Source organism: Suncus etruscus, chromosome 5 (genome assembly GCF_024139225.1).
Source record: "Suncus etruscus isolate mSunEtr1 chromosome 5, mSunEtr1.pri.cur, whole genome shotgun sequence".
In the NCBI taxonomy this organism is placed as follows: domain Eukaryota; kingdom Metazoa; phylum Chordata; class Mammalia; order Eulipotyphla; family Soricidae; genus Suncus; species Suncus etruscus.
Genome location: NC_064852.1, coordinates 2,097,415 through 2,121,249, shown reverse-complemented (window position 1 = coordinate 2,121,249; position 23,835 = coordinate 2,097,415). Strand labels below are relative to the sequence as shown.

The 23,835-nt window shown below is 36.0% G+C and overlaps 1 protein-coding gene and 1 long non-coding RNA gene across 3 annotated transcripts in view; one reads left to right on the top strand and one right to left on the bottom strand.

Annotated features, from left to right (window-relative positions):
• The window catches only part of LOC126008810 (protein CutA homolog), a 484,819-nt gene that overhangs the window by 384,302 nt on the left and 76,682 nt on the right, over positions 1-23,835 (top strand). The gene's annotated exons all lie outside the window — the stretch shown is intronic.
• LOC126008815 (uncharacterized) overlaps positions 4,377-23,835 on the bottom strand; it is a 74,420-nt gene continuing 54,961 nt past the window's right edge. The window contains exons 4-6 of one of the 2 annotated variants that reach the window (XR_007495853.1): positions 8,590-8,660; positions 7,484-7,575; positions 4,377-4,648 (exon numbers count right to left, since the gene is read on the bottom strand). This is a non-coding gene — a long non-coding RNA (uncharacterized LOC126008815). The remainder of the gene's footprint in view (positions 4,649-7,483; positions 7,576-8,589; positions 8,661-23,835) is intronic. The other variant, XR_007495854.1, reaches the window with a different exon arrangement.

Sequence of the window (23,835 nt, the reverse complement as noted above, 5' to 3'; positions counted from 1 at the left end):
ACTTACGTTCCTTTACTTCCACAAAGATATTCAGGTACTTGTTATTTATTTCTTCTAGTGTTTTATTTAATAATTTTAATTCCTGGGAGGTATTAAAATGGACTTGTGCAAATCCATCAAGAAGCTGTTTTTCAAGAAGAGGACAAAAAGTTAGGGGTTGTATTACAGAATATCTCACATAGAAGGAACAATACATTATCCTTTCATGAATTTGAAAAAGCTCCATTTGATAATGAAATAGTAGAAATATCAAGAGATACAACAAAGCACAAATATAAATCTAGAAAGTACCCTACTTCTTAACATTTCAGTCATTCCTTTTAAGCCCCAACATTTAGGCTATCTTGTAAGATAAGAAGAAAAAACTTTTGGGTGGAACTAAAAATCTTTGAGGTAAAATCGTGAATCATTCTATTTAAAATTGGAGGCTTTGATTTGGGAAAATTATGTATCTGATGAAATTTATTGCAAAATACATTTTGCCTGAATCCATCTTACCTTTGTTATTTGTATCCCTGCAAGCATCGTATCTTCTAAATTATCATCTAAATTTTCTCTTATTCCAAAGAAGACAAACATATCCACCTCGGTAATACTAATATCATAATGTCTGGTAAAATAATATAATTCTATTTTTAATAAACAATGACATTAAGGAGATCAAATAGAACCACAGAAATTTTGCTTTTTGCTCTGAAGAGTGTTCTTGTCTACTAACATTTCATTGATAGAGCTCAGTGGTGCTTAGCTAAGATAGATTTTTTTAAATTTCCTCTCTTTTAATTTTTTTTGAAAATTTAGTCACCGTGATTTAAAGATGTCAGTGAGAGCTTCAGACTAACAATATTTCAAGTATAATCCCAGCACCAGGTACATTTAAAAGTTTAACTGAAGGGTCCATGGCAGGGGTCTCAAAAACGGGGTCCGCAGCCGTTTGCGGCCCTCTGTACAACATTTTGTGGCCCGCAGTCGGCCTTCAAATATTGCACTATGACGATTATTTGCTTACCGAATAATTGCAATGAAAATCGCATTAGTAAGAAAGAATCGCATTAAACATTCGCAGTTCTGTTCAGGGTATGCAAATGTTTAATGCGATTTTTTGCAATTTTTTTCTTACTAATGTGAGTTTTATTGCGAATATTTGGTAAGTGTATAATCGCGAATACTTTGCGCCTAGCGCAGACCTCATTTCCGCTGCTCCTGCCCACTGTCCCTCTCCCCCCCCATTTGTTTCTTTTGTGAAATCCCTGATGCGGCCCTGCCTCACCCTGACTTTGCCTCCTGCAGCCCCCAGGTAAATTGATTTTGAGTCCCCTGATCTAGAGCTAGAACCCAGCTGGTAGGGCTTTTGCCTTGCTATCAGTGTGCCCGAGTTCAATCCCAGCCATCCCATAGGGTCCCCAAATGCTCTCCTAGTGTAATTCCTGCTCTCAGAGCCAGGTGGAAGCCCTGGACACCATTTGGTATGGTTGAATAACCCCTCCCAAATTTCAATTGTAGTTTGTGTTCCGTGTTTTAGTAGTTTTTTCTTCAGAGGTACATCGATTTGAGTTCCACCTCTACTCCACACGTGTGTCCAAGGCCTTTGATTCCTGCTAATATCTTATTAGAGACATAATTTTATTCCATTTGATAAATGAAGAATTCGAGTCCTAGTGGGATGGAATGAACGTGTTCATCTTCCCATGATTTTTATCTTTACAGTAACATGGTTTAAAGATGAGCTTAAGAACTTATGTGACAATTAGGAGACATTGTGGTACTTTTTAAGAAGGGGAACAGCATATTTGCCTCACATAGATGTAAAGAAAGTTATTTTTAAGCTAGTCTCATTCATAACTTTTGAATCAAAGAAAAGTATGATTTCATCCTATTTAAATTGATCTAAAATTAAAGCAGTATGCCAGTGCTCTTACAAAAACTTTATAATGGCTTTTCATAATGGTTATAATCAATTAATCTATTAGCTATGTCACAAATAAAAATAACAAATGCTTTCACATAATTTTATGATTTGAGCAGTGCTAGACACTTAGTTAACAAGATATTTCATCTTTAGCTTTTAGTTTTGCTTTGAGATTATAAAAAGTTCAAGAATTTGCTTTACCATTCTCAGCAAATACACTTCACACACTTGAATCTAAACTTCCAACAATTATGGTCACCATTTTCAATCCTAGCCGTTTTATTTTTTTGAACATTGAACACCAACCATGCACTAGCATTCATCTATATTTTATGCTTCATATCTAATATGTTTGCATTTGGAAGTCAAGATGAACCAGAAAATCCTTTCTTACCCAGCTCTTATAGTAATCTTGAAGTCCTCAAAGTTTTTATAGCTGATAAAGTTATCTTCTGGTTCAAGTAATATGTTCATTTGGGAAGACCATCCATCTAATTTTGAGCAAAAATTTACACAGTTTAAAATGTAGCATGCTTCAAGAAAAAATATTTGAATGCAAGTGCATAGACCAACATCAATACCAAGGGCATCTTTCTCTCATGCTACCCAACTATTCATATGCTGGAGATGCCTCTTAATCTCCTATGAGGTTTCTGTTCCTCCTGTAATGCTGCAATGCTACTATTTAAGGTTGAATTTCTTGAAGCCAAGTTCTAATCTTTCTTTCTTTTTTTTTTTCTGCGACCCTGCTAATGTATTTTCTTAGTGACACATTGGAAGCTGGGTTAGATGGAAATGGCTCAGTTCCTCTAGGGTCTTTTAATGCCTGAGAGTGAGTATCAATAGTTACGGTAGTTTCAAGGGTCTGATAAGGCTTTGCTCTTTCTTAGACAGGTCAGCCTTTTAACCATGAAACTTTATGCCAAGCTCATTCAATTTTCATTGTATTTCTATGCTAGAAAAATACCCAAGAAATTGCACCTGCTCCGTGTATTCACCCTTGAGTACTTTTTTTTAGATAAAATATTAGTTTCATTGTTTTCTGTCTAGTCAGAAGCAAATGTCATAAATGTAATTCTAATAATTCAATTGGTGTAACGTTTTTTGTCACAGTTCATTTTCTTTTTTGGTTGTCATCTATGATATTTTATTTAATAATCCATGCTATTTTATTTTATTTTGTAAAATAGTTGTCAAACTACCACTATCAGGTATTAATAGCATTTAACCTGAGAACTACAATCCATGTTCATGTATAAGAATAGTGCCGTTGTGGTTTCTTATAAATAATGCACTGGATTCAGAACTGAGTAGTTGCATCATGCTGATATATTGAATTTTGTGTGTATCCTGTAATTATGTCATAATGTTTTCAGATAACTTACTGTAAAGAACAAAATATGCCTTTGATGTACTATACGAAGCATTAAATGTGTTTGAGTTTAGAAGCGAAATAATTCCTTATTAATATATATATATGAAGATATTGAATAGTTAAAGTGGAATGTAGACAAGAAAACATTATTTTAAAAAGTTTGCTAATGCAAAAAAGGAGTCTGACAATTATTTTACAAAATAAAATAATCTTTCTTATCTTTGTAAACCTGTGCCATATATAAACGTTTCATAGACATTTGTTAAATTATAAAACATTTTTTTTCTTTAAATAGCTTCCATTGACTGAAATGGAGCATGAAACTTAAACTTTTATTTACTAACTCTAGACTCTAGTTATTATCTTTAGAACATGATTTAAAGAAAACTACTGACCAGGGTGAGTAAGGTTGGTGCTAAAGATCCTAAAAGTCTCACTGTTGTGTCTGCTCCTCTCTGTGTCAGAGAAAATTGCCCTCTAATGGATTGGCAAAGAAATAAACAGAGTAAGTTCTTTGTGACTAGAACAGAGTCCAAGGCAGATAGTTCATATGTTGAGCCAAATTATGAGTCGAACCGCTTCAGCGACTATTCTTCTGTGTGCTTTATTTAATATGGTAAATGTTGACATTTGTACATGCCATTGATCTTCTTTCTAATTTAAATGACTCACCACTTCATCAACCCAATGTGCAGAAACTATGGTTTAAATGATTTATGTAAAATATAAATTCAATTATCTAATGAGTATGAATGCGAGGATGTAACAGTTATTAAAAGAACAGGAATTGAAATAATAGTTATCCTGTTAGCATATGCAAGTAGAACTAATTAGAATTTCTTAAATTTGTCATATTTCAGGAACCACACTGAGTTTTGAGAGTTGGTGGAATCAAGTGGTTACTGGCTTTTCAGAGATACATGCTCACTCTCAAGTCTGTGTGGACAAAATAGTGGTGAGACTTGATAAGTCTGCCCATTTTGTCCAGTCTACAACTCCTCCACTGTATTTCTATGAGGGGACGAGACTAAGGAACCCTAGGAGTTTCTTGCTAAGACACAATTTTATCCTATCCTCCCATAGACTTTTATCCACTGTAGAATTCAGTGATTGAACTGAGGTAAGCCAGACCAAAAATCTTGGTTATCATTTCCCATGATGCTTCTGTTGGCTTCCCTTTATTGGACCTCTTCTGTTCCTAACTAGTTTTGAGGTTATGAAAATTTTGTAAACCATTCTTAAAATTAGGCATTGGAAATATCATTTATTCACAGAAGTTACCATGGGGGTCCATCTGAAAATGTGCTGTTCCAGTTGTTGTGAAGTCTTCTTTGTATTTAGCTTTAATTGTCCATAAACCATAACTGTGAAGGAATATAAAATGTTTGGGTATATTTTGACTTATTTGATTTTTACCCCATTTTATTGTTTTCTTTTCTTCAAACAGAACCACATAACCTGTATTATCTAGTTCCGTCTCTCAATTTGAGGGGGAAATAATGGAGAGTACCAAGACCAAACAGTTGTTTGATCACTAAGTAGTAAGTTAGACACAGAGGGGATCACTTATACTAGCAGTCCAGGGGGTGAGGGTGGGGGATGTGGGATGCAAGATGGGAATGGGGATTGGGGAGGACAACTTTGTTGATGGGAATTACCTTGATTCAATTTTAATATATACCTACAATATTACTGTGAAAGATAAGTAATACACTTAGGTCAAAATAAAAATTACTATAAAAATAAAATAAAATATATGATCTACTGGGAAACTTTGTTAGGATCATCAGAAAAAAAATTTTTGGTATTAAGACCAGATGATATATGTATGTAAATTGTTTGCCTTGCACACTGCTGATATGATTTGATCGTTGGAACCTCATACAGTTTCCAGATAACCTCTAGGATTGATTCTGATTTACATCATTAAAGAATATATATTTAATTTGCACACTGATTATATCTATTATTCAGTCAATGTTTTATATTTATCAATTAAAATCATACAATTGGACACAAATTCACAAAATTAGAAATCACATAAAAATCTCTTTATAAAATATAGAGACATCGAGGTAAAATTAGCCTTAAAAAGTTAGAAACTGAGGACTGGAGCAATAGCACAGAGGTAGGGCTTTTGCCTTGCACTCGGCTGATCTGAGAAGAACCCTGCTTTGATTCATGGAATTTCATAGTCTCCCCTGACCCTGCCAGAAGTGATTTCTGAGCACAAAGACAAGGGTAACTCCCTACCACCACCAGGTGTGGCCCAAAACAAACAAACAAAAACCAAAGTTAGACACTAATAGTTGAAAAATGCATGTATCATGAAAGATGCCTTCCCAAAGAAGATATTAAAGAATAAACAAATATATACCCTGAGAAGAATGATATTGAAGACACAAACAATCAGAATCTATGAGTAAACTCCTATAGATGCAATAAAATTGGAGCCAAAGATAAGTTCATAGCAAGACAGTCTTACATAGCAAGTCAGAAATGAGTTCAGAGGAATTACAGAACCAAAAAGGTGAAAAGTAAATTGACAGCACTGAATTAAAAATAATTTTGGTTGAAAATAATAAAAATCAGAGCAGATATTATATACCAATGCTATGGAAACCAATAAATGAATACACAGGATACATGATAATAGAAGTTAACGTCTTATATGAAAAAATAAAATTGAAATGCCCTTAGTCTCAGAAGCTAGTGAATTACAAAACAAATTAATCAGATCAGATATGAAAGGGATGAAATGACAACAGACATCTCAGAAGGACCATCAAAGCAGTTGCTCAATATATGCCTTTCAACTAAAGAATCAAGAAGAAATACCTGAGTTCTCAGAGATACACAATATCCCAATGTTGAATCAGAATAAAGTAGAAAAATTCACCATGCCAATAACAATAAAGGACATTGAAACTAATTTCCAAAATCCTCAAGAGCAAAAGTCCATGTCCAGATAGGTTCACTAGTGAGTTCTAACAAACCTTCAAACAAATCTTTCTCGCTCTCCCCATCAAGCTCTTCCCAAAGTAGGAATACTTCATAACACTGGATTTCTATGAAACCAACATTATTTTCATATCTAATTAGGCAGAGCTATCACCAAATAATAAAACAATAAAATATATCCCCGATGAATTCAAGATCCTCCACAAATCCTTTTGGGGGTAACACTTGGCTGTTTTCAGAGGGTACTCCTAACTCTGCATTCAGGATCACCCTTGAAATCTCAGTGGACTTTTCAAAAATGCCTGGAATTGAGTCTAATTTAGCTGAAAAGAAGTAAAGCAACCTGCAGGCTGTGTTATACTTCCAGCCTTCCTCAACAATATATCTAATGGGTCATACAACACAGTTAAATACAGTTTATTTCAGGGCTGTAAGAATGACTCAATCAATGATGTAGAGAAAACTTTTAAAATTCACCATCATTCATGACTCATTCAATAAAATAGTGATAGAAAAAATGTGCCTTTAGTTAACAGTGACTATATGTAACAAACCCACACACAGCATTATATTCAAGGACAACAACAACCCCCACAGGAAACTCCTTTATTTGAGGTCAGTCATAAGGCAAGCATGTCCACTTGCTCCACTATTATTTAGTACAGTCCTGGAATCCCTTTCTGTAGTAATCAGCCAAGAAAAAACCTCAAAGGATCTACTTTGGAGAAATTAAGCTCTCGCAGAAACAAGAAACCAAAATAGAAAGCAAAAGGCTAAAAATGTGAATGACAAAATCTTGATGCAATTATACGTGTAATTAATAAAGCAAATGAGAAGGAATAAATGAGACAAATGTATTTTAAAAAGAATTCCCAAATATCAAGTACCTAAGAGTCAACTTAACAACCTTCTACTAGAATAGATACTTATTGGGCCTCAGAAAACATAACCAAGTTTTTTTGCTTGGGGCCACAACCTGTGGTTCTCAGGGCATTCTTGGTAGTCCTCAGGGTACCCAGTGGGATGCTGGAGATCAAACCCAGGTCAGCATGTGCATGCCAAATGCCCTATTCTCTGTGGTATTGCTCCGGTCTCCCAAAATAGAACCGCACTTCCTTACAGAAGTTACTTTAAATCTGTTAAGCCATATGTCAATGGCTCTATCAGCATAGTCACAAAACCAAGCATCTCTATTGCTTTCAGCATAAACAATTTTGAAAACAAATAATTTAAAATACTTAGGAGAAGGTTGCATATGGAAATCATGAAAAGTGGTAATCCCAGGGAATATACTTTGTCCTACTATGGAAGTTTCATTTCCTTCTGGATCCTACAAGTCAAAAGAAAAATCAAGTTTGATTTTAAAGCAACTTATAAATATGTGGTCATGATCTGATATGATATGAGACAACATAACATAACATAGCATAACAGAACATTATAAGATAATGTAAAATTATATGGCATAACATGATATGACCTAATATGATATAAGATATGATATGACATAGTATAATATAATGTAATAACATAACATAACAAGATAATATACCATAACAGTACTTAACAACATGATAACATAATGTAAATATAATGTGTGATTGACTATGGTTAGGGATCACTCTTTGTGGAAACCCGTGAAGGGGTTGTATTCTTTTAATGACTGGAACCGAACTACAAACATGTTTGTAATCATGGTGCTAAAGTAAATATATATTAAATAAATAGAGAAAAGATCAAGAACAGGACCTACTTTCTTGTTTTCAGAATGATTTAATGATTGGTTTTGTTTTCTTCCTCCTCAGAACTATTCTGCTACTGGTCCTAAATGTTCCCTGATCAGGTTTACCCTATTAAACTGATATAATCAGTTGTTCAGTATCAGAACAGTCTGATGGTTACTTAAATTCTGTGTATCTCAGCCTTTCCTCTTCAAAAGAGGCATTGTTTATAGTGCTCTGCGAAAGTTGTCATGATATAATGCTCAGCACAGAGTCCTTACAGGCATGTCAAAGTGTACTTCTACATGACCCTCACCACATCTGCCCACACTTCACAAGTAAGAAGGGACTACGAAAATTTAACAGGACCATTTAAAAATCAGTCTTTGAAGGTACACTTTAATGGGCCTTCACAATATATTGCAACTAACATTTGCCCACAGAACTTTGTGCTAAGTGGAATAAAATGATACTAAAACTATCTTGTGCCACACATTAAGGCTAACAAAACTCTTGTTATTCCATGATATGTAAAAGTTAATGACACACTTGTTAAAAATACAAAATTATTAATAGAGTAAAATACAAAGGTCAATTTTGATCAGAATCCATGCCATACTCACTATAAAAGTTAAGGTAACTTCTCTTTGGGATGGCTTTAGGTCTTCATCCAGTGCATAAGCTCTAACTTTCACTGTAAATAAACATCATTTAAAAATATTTGTTCAACTCTAAATTGCTGATAATAGTATCAGTAAGTCTATTGTATGAGGCCACGAAGATTGAAGTACAAGTAAGAAAGAAACTACAGACACATTTGAAGGAAAAGAAGAATGTGAGTGCTGGATGTGAATTCTGTATTGTTAGGCGCAATATTCCTTTCACTATAAAACTTGTCAGGGTTTAACTTAAGTATCTATTTATGAATTTAAAGATAATTCACCCACTATAAATTATGTTACTAATATCTGAGAAAGACACTAGCTTACTCGTTCCCAAAATTATTTTAGAGAAAGAAAAATTGACTAGATAGGCTGGTCAACAAAGCCAGCAATGCATTTAAACCAGAAAGAAAGTTAGGAAATAAACTGCACATCTGATCATCTAATAAGGAATTGACAAGTGGAAGGGAGAAGGTTAAGGTCAGAACTTTTTAAAATTTAACTGCAAACATGTTTGTAGTCATGGTGGTTAAATAAATATGTTATTTAATTTAAAAAATAAAAAAAGAATTTTTTTCAACACACAACCATCATCTCAGGTAGTCAAGAAACAGAGCAGGGTCTCTGAGATTGGGTTAATGATTGCCAGGGGATCATGCCTATTTTTAAAATCCTGGTGGTGATGTCCAACTTTTCTTGCTTAATTATCATATTACCATCCACCATCTTCATAAAATATTCATTAAATATTAATCATGAAATAATGCTTCATCAAGTCCATGCCCATGATCGTCTTTTTGCTTAGTGAGGTAATTAGTAAAAATAAAAGTCACTTATTAAAAGAAAACAAAAGTTGTTCCATGGAAACATTGCGACAGTTCCCAAAGTAAATATGACTAGTGACTATTGCAACTTTCTTTATAATGTTCAGTGTGGAAGTAAAAGCAAAGTGACTGATAGTTCAAGGGATGGAATGCACATTTATAACTCTCTCAAGTGTTTTACCCAGAAAGAGTAAAATGTCAAATAGGGAATTAGTATTAAAAATAAATCCTTTTCAAGGGAAAATTGACTTAATGGGGTGTGGTACTATCGCAGGTAGGGAGTTTGCCTTGCATGCACCAGCACATTGGGTTCGATTTTCACCATTCCACATGGTCTCCTGAGTACCACCAGGAGTAATTCCTGAGCACTCAGGGGTAATTGCCTGCTAGCTCAAAACCGAACACAAGACATACTAACATTTAACTTTACAGTCTATAATTCATGACCTCAGAATAAAAAATATTTTAAAAGGAACCTTGGCATCATTCTAAGAAAGGTGCTTTTTTAGTTTTAATTCATTAGTCTTCACAATTCTGCATTATTTTCAAAGGTTTAGAATTAGCTTCTTTTATTCCCACACAAAATATAACTCACTATAAGCCATGGTCCCACCTGAATTATTGATCTAATAAAGGAAAAGAGCACCTTTGTCTATTTATTTTGTCATTCCTCAGAATTATTTTGCCCCCCCAATTTCATTTAAAATCATGATAAAAGTGAATAAAGAATAAAAGTGTTTATATAGTGTGTGATATTAAGATTCAGTAAGGAAAGATCAAATTATAAATTCTGCTTCAAGGTTGATAGAACTAAGTCAGGGGAAAACAAGTTTTGGACAACCGAATCAAACTCATGTGGAATATAAAGAAACAAATCAAGGGAATAGACAGACTCCTATGACAAGAAGTGAATGGATGTTGACTACAAAATTGGGCTGATCAACTGGTAGTAGGTGAGTGATTGTGAGGCAGAAAGACAAACTGAACTAAGACTAGAGTTGAGTGGTGGTGCGTGTTTTACATCTTCCTGGTTGGTGAAAGCGCATTGACTTTCTTCACCCAAAGCACAGATATTAATTAAGTCTATGTAACCCTCTCACACTATCACCACCACATGACAGACGTTCTTCCTACCTGGCTCACGTGAACAATACATCGATTTATCTGTCTGGATGAAGATGAATCCATTATCATAGCACAGAGGAATAGGTGTTGATTTTGAAAAGTGAGCACATGTCGCTTCTAAATAAACATGTGAAACTGCATTTGGGCCTCCAGACAAGTCTTTGGGTTGCACCTGTTTTATTAATAAAAAGTTAAGCGTTGTTACTTTATAGTTATTATGTAGTCCTTTTGAGTTATATTGCATCTGGTTAATACACAGTAATAAGATATTATAAGTGTCCCCACACTTCTTTTCATTCGACATATTCCTCATTTTGAAAAAAAAATTTTTCTTTCATTCAAACATAAATATGAGGATCCTTCAATAGGTAGTCTAAAGGTAAACCATTTTTATCTAGAAACCAGAATGTTTCCGAAACTATTATAGTATTTAATTATTTAATAAATTAACATTAATAAATAAATGAATTAATTAAAATCCATAACATCAGTATATTATTTAATAAAATATATTTTAGAATATTTAAAAACTATTCTAATATGTATTAATAAAAGGAATGTTCAAATGCTCTCTATTCACTGCATTTTTTTTTTTTTTTTTTTTTGGTTTTCGGGCCAAACCCGGCGGTGCTCAGGGGTTAATCCTGGCTGTCTGCTCAGAAATAGCTCCTGGCAGGCACGGGGGACCATATGGGACACTGGTATTCGAACCAACCACCTTTGTTCCTGGATCGGCTGCTTGCAAGGCAAACACCGCTGTGCTATCTCTCCGGGCTCTATTCACTGCATTTTTAGAGAACAAACATCAAGCCTGTATGTCTTTATAGATATCTTTTACTCCAAATATTTTCAATGTCTTTTCTTTTTTTCCTTTTTCTTTTCTTTTTTCCACACATGATGACTTTCAGGGACTTCTGCAGACTATGCGATCAGAAATAATTCCTGGTTTGGGGGACCATCTGGGACACTGGTTTTTCAACCAAGGTCTGTCCTGGGTCAGTTGCATGTAAGGCAATCCCCTACCACTGTGCTATCGCTTCAGCCCTCTTTTACAATTGTTAAAGGAAAGTTAAAAATATATCACATTTAAATACATATATAAAACATTTAAATGTATAGTGTAAGTATACAATACAATAAATATATTTAAATAGGAAAATAAATGATCTTTACTAGCATTTATCATCTCAGTTTGAAATTGGTTTAATTGTTGACTTAGTTTTCATGTCACCAAACATTTTTACCTATATGACTTTTACTTGACTCAGTAAAACTTATGTAGACTTATGTGATCCTCAATTCTATAGAAAATTCTCTAAAATTTCCCACATATCACTGTGTTTAAATACACAGCACTTACATCTCATCAATCAGTGAACTCATTGAAAATGTGATGTATCACATATCGATCTACACAACTACCAGGTAGCAATATCATATCTATGAGTGTTGTTGTGCTTTCCAAAGAACGATTTGACATGTGAAAGAAATGCATACATACAGTTAGGTTCGTAGAGCCTTGAAATTCATTTTCAGGAGATAAATATACTTGGCCTCGAGAATAGGTGAAAAGTTGGTCAGGATAACTTTTAATAGCAACAGACACAGCAAATGACTCTGCATATCCGTGAACTTGAACCACTACATTTTCAGAGGCACCGATATGGAATACTTTAGGTGCTAAGATAACATACCTGTTGAAACAGTGAAATTACAGAGATAATTTTAAACATGATAATGAAATACTTTTCAATTAGGAGAATTATGGCAAATCATCAATTGTTTTTATAGCTGGAAACAGAATTTTTTTATATTTCCAATTTTCATTTTCTATGATGAAGCCTCCATAGAATCCTGAAAACATCTGCAGTACACGAAGTTATGGAAACAAGTAGAGAAATTGTAAGTTCTATTAGACAAAGTGTAATAGAGTTTTCTAAAAGAAGTGCAAATGTAGGTTTTACTTCTGTCTTCTGAAGAATTATATTTAATCAAGAAACTAATCAACACAGTATTATTCTAGGAGGCAGAATATAGGGAATAGCCTAGACTAGAATACAAACCATGCATAGGTAGCAAAGCCATTGAACAAATGAGAAAGGTATGCTGACATTTTCAGAAATAGAAAATTGACATCACAGGACATATCATAGGACACATCCTTCTTTAAGGACCACCACCAAGACATACTGCACATGAAAATGGATGCTTTCACTTACTTTTGTTCCTGTCCCCAAATTCTTCCCAAATAGAGAAAAATACAGACTATATTTAAGATGTTCATGGCTGGGCCACCTGCATTAAACTGTTGCTGAAACTTTTGCAAGTGCTATATGGAATGTTTCATTATTAACGTTTGAGTTAATTATTAATGACCAGTAATGGCTAAGTTCCAATGAGAAGAAAATCCAAAACTTTAAATGATGATCTCTTTTAAATAGCTTTTACAATGGCCAATGTGACTTACAACTCTTTTACCGTTATATTTAAGGTATCTAGTGCCAGTGAGTTGGGAAAATCCCCATTACTCATGTTGACCACCCACCACCCCTGTTCTTAGCATGCATCCTGTACTTCCACCTTTAACCCCCTGGACTGCTGATGTAACAGGTTCTTTTGTGCATAGTTTGTTGTGGTTTGGGTTTCTTAATTCCATTGCTGTTGACTTTGGGTTGAGTATTAAGAGCTTTTCAGTTTTTCTTTCGACTCAATGTTAGTGACATTGCTTGCCCTTGGTACCAGGCACTTTTTTTCTCAATTTATGTGGCAGAACAAGGTAATTAAATTTATATGGTTCTGTTGATAAGAAAAAGAAGAATAAAAAGTAAAAAAATAAAGATGATGAGACTCTATCTAGAACTATGAATATAAGAGAGGAGGGACAAAATTAGAAAAAAATCAAAATTCAATAAAGCAAAACAGAACTAATCAAAAATTTAAATAAAGGAAGTGAGGATTGGTGTGATTTTTTTTTACATAGGCACATTAAGTATTGGGAAAATTAGAAAGGAAATTTCCTCTGCCTGGAAGATACAAGGGTTCTCTCCTCCTAAGCATTACTGTCATGGGATCCTCTAAGACTCTGGCCTTATTCATTATAGAACAAGGTCTTTTTATGGTGTTAAGAAATGCTCTGGTCAATTATGGTTGTCAGTCAGTCTTTTATAATTTGAGATATTGAGGTCCTAAGATGTAGTTGAGGATAGAGTCTTTATGGTTTCAGAAGTTCTGTTCAGTCACAGTTATTGCTGTGAGTCTTCTGTATTTAGTAATATTAGTTTTTACTCAGATCAAAGGATGGAATGTTTTCTGATTTCATCTCACCATTAGGTGATGAGTTGAAGCAACCTTTGTTTAGGTAAAGTTGTTGCTGTTGCCTTCTCCTCAGAATTTTGTATAAGCAGGTCAAGGGGCAAGCTAGTGCCAGAGTTGTACTAGGGATCCCCCCTCCAAGAGGAAGTTCATTTCCTGTTGCTTCTGTGGGAACTGTGTCAGTTCTAAAGTTGGTACCTAGGGTTCAGGGTTGGATGGTCGATGTCCGTCAAATGAGGTCTATGTCGAGTTCCCATGACTGATGTTCAGGGTGAGATGATTCCCTGTATTATAAACATTTTGGATTCTTATTAATAGTAGATAAGCGCTGTGTTCCTAAACAAAAAAGAATGATAACATATTATATTGTTGGTACACTAAGGGTTAAAAATGACATTGGGCCAGTGAGGTGGCGCTAGAGGTAAGGTGGTTGCTTTGCAAGCACTAGCCAAGGTAGGACCACGATTTGATCCCCCCGCATACCATATGGTCCCCCCAAGCCAGGAGCAATTTCTGAGCACTTAGCCAGGAGTAACCCCTGAGCATCAAACGGGTGTGGCCCGAAAAATAAAAGAAAGGCAGACAGTACAATCTCTGTGCCCTGGTTTTGACCTGGACCTTTATCCCATGTAAGGAATTTTTTTTATAATTCACACTAAGCAAACCAGAACAGGCAAAGAAAAATACATAAATATATATATGAATAAAATTTAAAAAAAATTAAACCATTTAAGAAGATTTAAAAAAGGGATGGAGGAGGCTACTTTTACATCTTTACATTTGGAAGTAGACATACTAAGAGCATAACTATTAAGGAATTAAACATACATAGAAAAATTATCCATATCCGCTTAAGTCCTTTGAGGTAGTCTTGGTGAGGGATGACATCCAGGGCACATTTTTATCCCTTTTTTATTGAGACTGAGAAATGGTGTGTAGCGGTAAGGGAGCTGGTAGTTTTCTTGAGCTTGGGGTCCTTCTGGAACTGAATCCGGTAGCATGTACCAGTCCATGTTGGTGTGTGTGTGTGTGTGTGTGTGTGTGTGTGTGTGTATGAAAGCAGACTGCTGAGAATGAATCAGCTTGGGGTCCTTCTGGAACTGAATTCGGTAGCATGTACCAGTCCATGTTGGTGTGTGTGTGTGTGTGTGTGTGTGTGTGTGTGTGTGTGTGTGTGTGAAAGCGGACTGTGAGAATGAGTTAGCAGGAGTGGTGGTTGCTCCTTCTGTCCCAGGTGAGAGATGTGAGAATGAGAGGTTGTCTTTTTCTTTGGGAACAAGATGGTGGCTCTTCAAGGCAGAGGGGCAGTCACAGTTCCTAAGGAGTTAAGAACTGAGGATAAAGAGGGTTAAATAGGGAGAGATAATGGATCAGTACTGAGGGCATGAGAGGACAGAAGTTCTGAATGGGGGAGGGATGGTATATGAGAGATGCTATATACAATATAGGCATGGTTTGTTCACAGTATAGATTAGGCAAACATAGGGGGAATATCCTACATACAAACTCATGCCTACTTATACATATTAAAGATCTAGTCATAGTTGTAGTTGGATGCTTAACTTTTATGGTATTGTATGATGTGCTTAAAAATAATTTAGTTAAGAAAAAATATAAAAAATAATAAATAAATAAAGATAGCTTAGGAGGGGCCCGGAGAGATAGCACAGCGTTTGCCTTGCAAGCGGCCAATCCAGGACCAACGGTGGTTGGTTCGAATCCCGGTGTCCCATATGGTCCCCCGTGCCTGCCAGGAGCTGTTTCTGAGCAGACAGCCAGGAGTAACCCCTAAGCAATGCGGGGTGTGACCCAAAAAACAAACAAAAAAATAGCTTAGGAGTGAAGAAAAGAAAAGAGAGAAAGGAAATAAAAAGGTTTTAGTAGAAGACATAATCAAAAGTGAATTGAAAGTATTTTATCAAGACATTGTTACAGTGTGAGTTGTATAAAGAGTCTAATCTGATAGAGTACCTAATTGCAACACTAAGGTATCCAGCCAATATCTCCACAATTCTCTGTGGATAAAGAATTTGAAGAGTTATTTTTATACATAATAAACTTAAGACATTAACACATACTGATAGTGTCTTCCAATTATACTGTCTTCCAATCATGTTCTGCACCTGATTCTGTAGATAAAGATATTTTAACAGTATTGTAGGCCTTTGTAGTGTGAGGGCGATTGAATACCTGTTCGTTCTAAACTGCTTTTTTATTCTTGCAGGGTATTTTAGGTATAAAGGAGAATAAAGGCTTTTTATTTTTCCTCTTCCACTTGATTTGATCACTTCTCACTGTACCCTGTAACTTATAACTTATGGTGTTCAGAGTATCTACTAGTAATTCTTCCCATATTCCAATTCCCAAGGATGGCTTTAGCTATTTGATTGTGTTTATTGTTCAAAATAAATTTCAGAAGTGTTTGATCTACTTCTTTGAAGAATTTCATGGGTATCTTTAGAGGGATCGCATTATATCTGTACAATGCTTTGAGGAGTATTGCCATTTTAATTATATTAATCCTGCCAATCCATGACAGGGCATGTTTTCCATTTCCGTGTGTCCTCTCTTACTTCTTAGAGCAGGGTTTTATAATTTTCTTTATATAGGTCCTTCATGTCTTTAGTCAAGTTGACTCCAAGATGTTTGAATTTGTGTGACACTAATGTAAATGGGGTTCTTAATGTTCATTTCTTCCCTATCATTACTGGTGTATAAAAAGGCCATTGATTTCTGTGTGTTAATTTTGTAGCCTGCAACATTAATATATGAATCTATTGTTTCTAGAAGCCTATGGTAAAATCTTGGGATTTTCTAAATAAAGTATCATGTCATATCCAAACAGTGGAGCTTGACTTGTTTCTTTCTTATCTGGATTACCTTGGTATCTTTTTCTTGCCTAATCTCTATAGCAAGTACTTCCAGGACTATGTTAAATAGGAGAGGACAGCCTTGTTTGTATCAGAATTTAGAAGAAAGGGTTTTTTTTTTTAATTTTTTTTTTAGATATGCTACATCCTCCGAATTCAACCATGGAAGGTTATAAGAATCCACCCATTTCTTCCAGGTTCTCATGTTTAGTGGCATAGAATTTCACAAAGAAGTCTCGGATTACCCTTTTAATCTCTGCAATATCTGTAGTACTCTCTCCCTTTTTATTTCTAATATGAGATATCAAGTCTCTCTCTTTCTTTGTGAGTTTTGCCAATGATCTATCAGTCTTGGTTATTCTTTCAAATAATCAACTTCTTTCGTTGGTCATTCTAATTGTTTAATTGTCATTGATTTCTGCTCTAGCTTCGTTATTTCCTTCTGTCTTTCTATTTTTGGTTTCTTTTGTTGATCATTTTCTAATTTTATGTGCTGCATCATTAGGCTATTCAGGTATGCCTCTTCTTCCTTCCTGATGTGTGCTTGCAAAGATATAATTTTCCTCTCAGTACTGCCTTTGCTGTGAACCATAGTTCCTAATAGTTCCTCATTTGTTTCCAGGAAAGTTTTGATTTCCTCTTTGATTTCACCTTGGACCCACTGATTGTTCAGTATTTTCTTCTTCTGTGTCCCTTTGTAGTTCACATCTAATTTCAGAGCATGTGGTCAGGGAAGGTAGCCTGCAAAATTTCTATCCTTTTGATTTTATAGAAGTATGATTTATGTGCCAGTATAAATGGTCCAGGTACATTGGAAAATAATGTGTATCCAGGTTTCTGGGAATGGAGTGTACTATATATAACTCCTAGGCCTCTTTCTTCCATTTCTCTTTTGGACGAGAATATTTTTGTATGGTTTCAGTCTGGTTGACCTATCAGGTGATAACAGGGGTATGTTGAGGTCTTCCACTATTATTGTGTTGTTATTAATATTCTCTTTCAAATTTGTCAATAATTGTATTAGATATTTTGCTGGTCTCTCATTGGATGTATATATATTTAGTAGTGTGCTTTCTTCCTGTTGCAAATATTTCTCTAGTAGTATGAAGTGTCCATCTTTGTCCCTTACAACTTTTCTAAGTCTAAAGTTTGTGTCGTCTGATATTCATATGACCACCCCAGGGTTTATTTTAATAGAAATTTTATTTTGATCATAGTGGCTTACATATTGTTGACAATAATATTTTAGGTACATATTTACATAAAATCAGTGGGAATGCCCATCACCAATTTCTCCTCCCTACACCTCCGTTTTTGTCCTACCTCCCATATCTTCTTCCCTCACCCCCAGGTCTGCTAGAATATGTGGTCCCCTCTGTACTAGCTTACTACTTAGTAGTCTTGCACCTGTTTGGTCTTGGTGCCTCCCTTATTTCTCCCTCTAACTGGGAGGCAGGACTAGCTAGTTCAAGTTACGTGGTTTTGTTTGAAGAAGAGAAAAGTGGGGCCCGGAGAGATAGCACAGCGGTGTTTGCCTTGCAAGCAGCCGATCCAGGACCAAAGGTGGTTGGTTCAAATCCCGGTGTCCCATATGGTCCCCTGTGCCTGCCAGGAGCTATTTCTGAGCAGACAGCCAGGAGTAACCCCTGAGCACCGCCGGGTGTGACCCGAAATACAAAAAAAAAAAAAAAAAAGGAGAGAAAAGTAATAAAATGGGATATAAGTCTAATACACCAAAAATGCGCAGAATCCTTCTAGAGGCTCTCATCATCAATTTGACAGATGAAGGAGAAAACGGAGGTGAAACACTCCACTAGTACAAAAAGAAGTGTCAAACATCCAGTGAGGACTCCAACAATAACGATAAGCACCACAAAAAACAAAAAACAAAAAAAAAACAAAAGAAAAAACCTGCCATGGTCTTGAGATAAGAAACATGGCATAGCACATAAAGAAAGAAAAGAAAAGAAGAGAAAAAAATAAGTATAACTGGGGACAACAACTTCAATAACCACACCCAAACAAAGAAATCGACCAAAAATAGATAGGCAAATAAAAATAATAATGATAATAATAATAAATGAAGATAAAAATAATATATAAAAATAAACAATGTTTTGTGCTTTTTGCTTTTTTCCCCTCCTGCCCTGGCACAGTAAATATTGGGGTCATTTGAAAAGGAATTCACTTGGCCTAAGAGATATGGGGTTTCTCCATCCTTGGAGTATATAGTCATGGGATTAACTATAGACTCTGTTCATGATCATTTACTCTCCCAGTGGTGCCTTTTCTGGTGTTTGGAAGACTTCTGCTCCATCCTGGGTGATACAATCAGACATCTGTATCTAGAGATCTCAGTATCTGCATAGGTCCAGGGGTGGGACTTATGATGAAGTCAGTCTTTGTGGTTCTAGAAGTTCTGTTCTCTCAGTGTCGTTTTAATCCATCTTCTGTGGTTGGTGGTCTTGGTCTTTGAACTGAACCTAGGATGGCACCTAGGATAGCATTTTTCTTTGTGTTTCCAGAAGTCTCATTCCGTTACAATTGTCTCTGCCAGACCTTTGGAACTGGGGATCATGTTTATTGTGCAGGTCGTAGTTCAAACCCTAGACTAGGGCTTTTTTAGTGGTCCCAAGATATATACACTCTGGTCATGGTTCTAGCAGCCAGTCATCTGTAAATCGCGATCTTGACTTTTGGACCTACCAAAGGGTGACAAGTCTTCTGATTTTGTCTTATCATTAGCTGGTAAGGTAGGATCATGTGCTCTTAGGTCAAGTTGTTCCCATTTTCCTCGTTGTCAGGATATCATATTAGAGCTGGCACTTGTAGGTGACCCACCAGTATTAAGACTGTCCCGGTTGGAATTTGTTTCCTGAAGGACTGTGCCATTTCTATGTCTGAGATTCAGGGTTCAAGGCTAGACGGATAGTATCTAATCACCCGAGGTCTAAGTTGATTCCACATGACATATTTTCAAGGTAGGAGATATCCCTGTATTGTAAACAACTATGAGTTCCTACCTCTAGTAGATAAGAGCTCTTTTTTATATGTAAGATTTCTCCTCGTTTTAGTGTGCCTTTGCAGGGAGAAATGGTGCTACATTATATTGTCGTTGCATTTGGAGGTGGACAGAGGGAAAAACAGAAACAGGTCACCTACGCAAAAAAGATAAAAAAAAATAGGAATAAAAATGTATGTGCTTATATGTGTATATGTAGAACAGACATTTTTTTAAAAAAATAAATTAACAAAGTATTTAAAGGACCAAAGTGATGCAAAAGACTACTTTACATTTGGGGAAAAGCAGGTAAAGAGGTGGTGTCATACAGGTCTTATGCTTTTGTTGAAAGTACAGGTTTTCCCATTATCTTTTGGGTTTTTCTTGTGGTATGTGGGTTCCCAGGCACCTTTCCATCACACCCCATGACCTTCTTCAGATTGGCAAAAGATTTGCGGCAGGGAGGTCTTGGAAGAGTTCTTTCATTGGGGATACTTTTGGAACTAAATCTGGTTTTAAATAACAGTCCACGTTAGGGGGAGTTGGTAGGGAGGGACACGCAGCATTAGTCCACAGGGGAGTTGGCTGCCTTTTCTTGCAGGAGACGAGGTGTGGGTTTGACTGGGTGTCCCTTCACTTGAGTGCTGGGTACTGGTTTTTTGGGAGGAGGTCAATCTTGATGTCTAATAGATTAAAGACTGAGGGTGAAGAGTTTTAAAATGGTGGTAGGTCTGGATGGGATTGAGGGGTGAAGGGACAGTTGGATTTCCAAAGGGGTGAAAGGGGAAGATATATGGTGTTACACCCCACTCAGGAAGGGCACACACATCAGAAGTGTTGCACTCCTGAAAAAGAATTATTTGCCAAAAATGCCCACTTAGAGCAGTCAAATTGGTTGACCCTTTGCATGGATTGTTTGACTATAATTCTAAAACGTGGCTGTAACTATCTCTCTCTCTCTCTTTATTTTTGACCATTATTAGAAATCAGGCCTCTATATTCCTTTCTAACAAAGAAGCACAGTACAAATCCCGCCAAAAGTCTCCCACTGACCAGCTCTCTGTGATCTCTGCTACCTTGGCGCCAAGATCATGTTTTTCCCAAAATTTAGCACATGAGTAAAGCAATTTTCAGTTTTTCCCCAAAACTCTAAAAGATTTCTCTCTCTTCCCACTTCCTTGAAAATTACCTGGTTTCTCCTGCTTATCCAAAACAAAGCAAACCCACAACAAAACTTCTTTTCACCTTCAGTATCAGTTCTTTAATATGCAGATTTTAACCATGGGCTTTCATTCTCTTTCCCTGACCATCTCTCACCTTCTTTGATCTCCAAAATTACACCCCACATTCCAGAGCTCAACCCTTAAAAGTTACCCAGCTCAAAAAATAAATTTGTCTTTGTCTTTCTAGTGCAAGTCCCCATGCATTCTGTGTGGTCTCATTTATTTCATATTTCATAAATTCATATTTCATATTCGCCTCTTCGTGCTCCTGCTTGACTCTCAGTGGGAAAATGAACTCACTAAGGTTGTGCTTAGGGACTTTGTATCTCATTAGGATAAAGTCCCGCAGCAATATGGAAGGGGTAGGAAGAGAGAAAAGAGAAAATACATTAAAAAGAAAGGGAGAAGAGAAAAGGAAAAAAGTAAAGAGAAGAATAGAAAAGAAAAAAATAAAAAAAGAAAGTAGTGAGAAGAGAGGAGAAAATTGCAAGGGAATGCTAGTTTACTTGAAAGTGTTCAATGAGTAGAGCCTGTAGGTTAAGTCTGTATGTCTCAGTTACTCCTTTGGTGGTCTGACTGGTCACGTGCTTCAATTCCTAAAAGAAGGTATAACCTAGAGATAAAGTGTATGTTAAAGAATTTTCTCGGGGCCATCTCATAGTGCAAGCTAGGTATGATATCTTGTGTGGTATCCTGAGCAGCCATCTTAGTTTGTCCGCCCTTTGTATCCAAGAACACGTATGGAGCGAAAAGCTGAGAGGTTATTTTAAATATGGTAAGATAAAGGCATTAAAACATAGTGTTATGGGATATTTCCATTGGAGTCAGTGATTTCCCATGGTGTTCTTTACCTGTGTTCCTGTATACGATCTCTAAGGGGTTATTGTGGGCCTTTGTTGTAGAAGGCTGATTACTTACCTGTTCTCTCTGTGCTGCTGTTTCTGGTGTTGCTGTTTTCTTTGTGGTATAATGTGTAGTCAAGTGTTTGTGTTGTTCCTTTATCATGTATTTTGGACACTGCTCCCAAGTATATGTTGACTATTACAGTGTTTGGAGTTTCTACCCTGTTAAACCCTGTTATTTGATTGATGAGTATTAGTTGTTTATAGGATGTATGTTCTAGGTGCTTCAGAATAGTGCTACCATTCTGTGTTTATCTTTTGTCTTCTCACTTACTTTGTTTAACATAACATGTTCAAGGTCCATCCACGTTGCTGCAAAGTTTGTGATTGTATCGTTTCTGACTGCCATGTAATATTCCATTGTGTATAGATAACACATCTTAATGATCCATTCATCTGTTGTTGGACATTGAGGTTGGTTCCAAGACTTGGCTATTATACTGAGTGCTGTGATAAATTGTGGGGTGCACACGTATTTTGGAATGAATGTCCAGCTAACTTGGGGGTAGATACCTAGGAGAGCAATTGTTGGGTCAAATGGCAGCTCCATTCTGAGTTCTTAGAGCACTCTCCAGACTGTTCTCTATAGGTGTTGGACTAGGGGGCATTCCCACCAGCAGTGATTGAGAGTTCCTTTCATACTGCATCCCCGTCAACAGAGATTGTTCCCATTATTTTTGATGTGAGCCATCCTCACTGGTGTAAGGTGGTATCTCATTGTTGTCTTGATTTGGATCTCCCTGTTGATGAGTGAAGGTGAGCATGTTTTCATGTGTTTGTTGGCCATCCTTCTGTCTTCCTCAGAGAAGTGTCTATTCATTTCATCTCCCCATGTTTTATGGCTTTGTTTGGTTTTGGGGGGCTCAGCTTTCTGAGTGCTTTGTATATTCTAGATATCAGCCCTTTATTTGATATGTCTAGTGAAAAGATTTTTTCCCATTCTGTTAACTGTCTTCTTGAGTTAAGTAAGGTTTCTTTTGCCATGCAGAAGCTTTTTAGTCTGATGTAGTCCCATTTGTTTATGTTTGATGCTAAAGTTCTTGCCATTGGTGCTCCATTCTCGAAGACCTTTTTGATATATAGGTCTTCAAGTGTTCTGCCTATTTTATTCTCAATAAACTTAATAGATTTGGGTCTGATTTCAAGGTCTTTGATCCATGTTGAGTTGACTTTTGTATAAGGAGTGAGGTATGGGTTGATTTTCAATTTTGTACATGTGGTTTTCCAGTTATACCAACACCATTTGTTGAATAGGCTTTATTTGTTCCATTTCAAGTTCTTGCCTCTTTTATCAAATATTAGTTGGCTGTATATCTGGGGGTTTATGACTGGGAATTCTGTTCTGAACCACTGGTCTGAGGTCCTGTCTCTATTCCAGTACCATGCTGTTTTGATTACTATGGCTTTATAGTATAGTTTCAAGCTAGGTAAGGAGATGCCACCCAGCTTCTTGTTGTCCAGTATGTGTTTGGCTATCCTGAGTCTTTTGTGGTTCCAGATAAATTTTGTGATTGATTGTTCTATTTCTTTAAAGAACGGTGTCTGAATTTGGATAGGGATTGCATTTAATCTATATGGAAGTTTGGGTAGGATAGTCATTTTGACTATGTTAATTCTACCTATCCATGAGCATGGGATGTTTTTCCATTTCTTTAGATCATCTTCAATTTCTTTCTGAAGTGTTTTGAATTTTACCTGGTATAGGTCTTTCACTTCCCGTGTAAGGTTGATTCCTAGGTACCTGATATTTTTTATACTATTTTAAATGGAATTGTATTTTTAATCTCTCTCTCCACGACTTTATTGTTTTTATATAGAAATGCTACTGTCTTTTGTGTATTGACTTTGTATCCAGCCACTTTGCTGTATTGGTTAATTGTTTCTAGGTGTTTTACTGTGGACTCTTTAGAGTTTTTGATGTATATCATCATATCGTCTGCAAATAGAGAT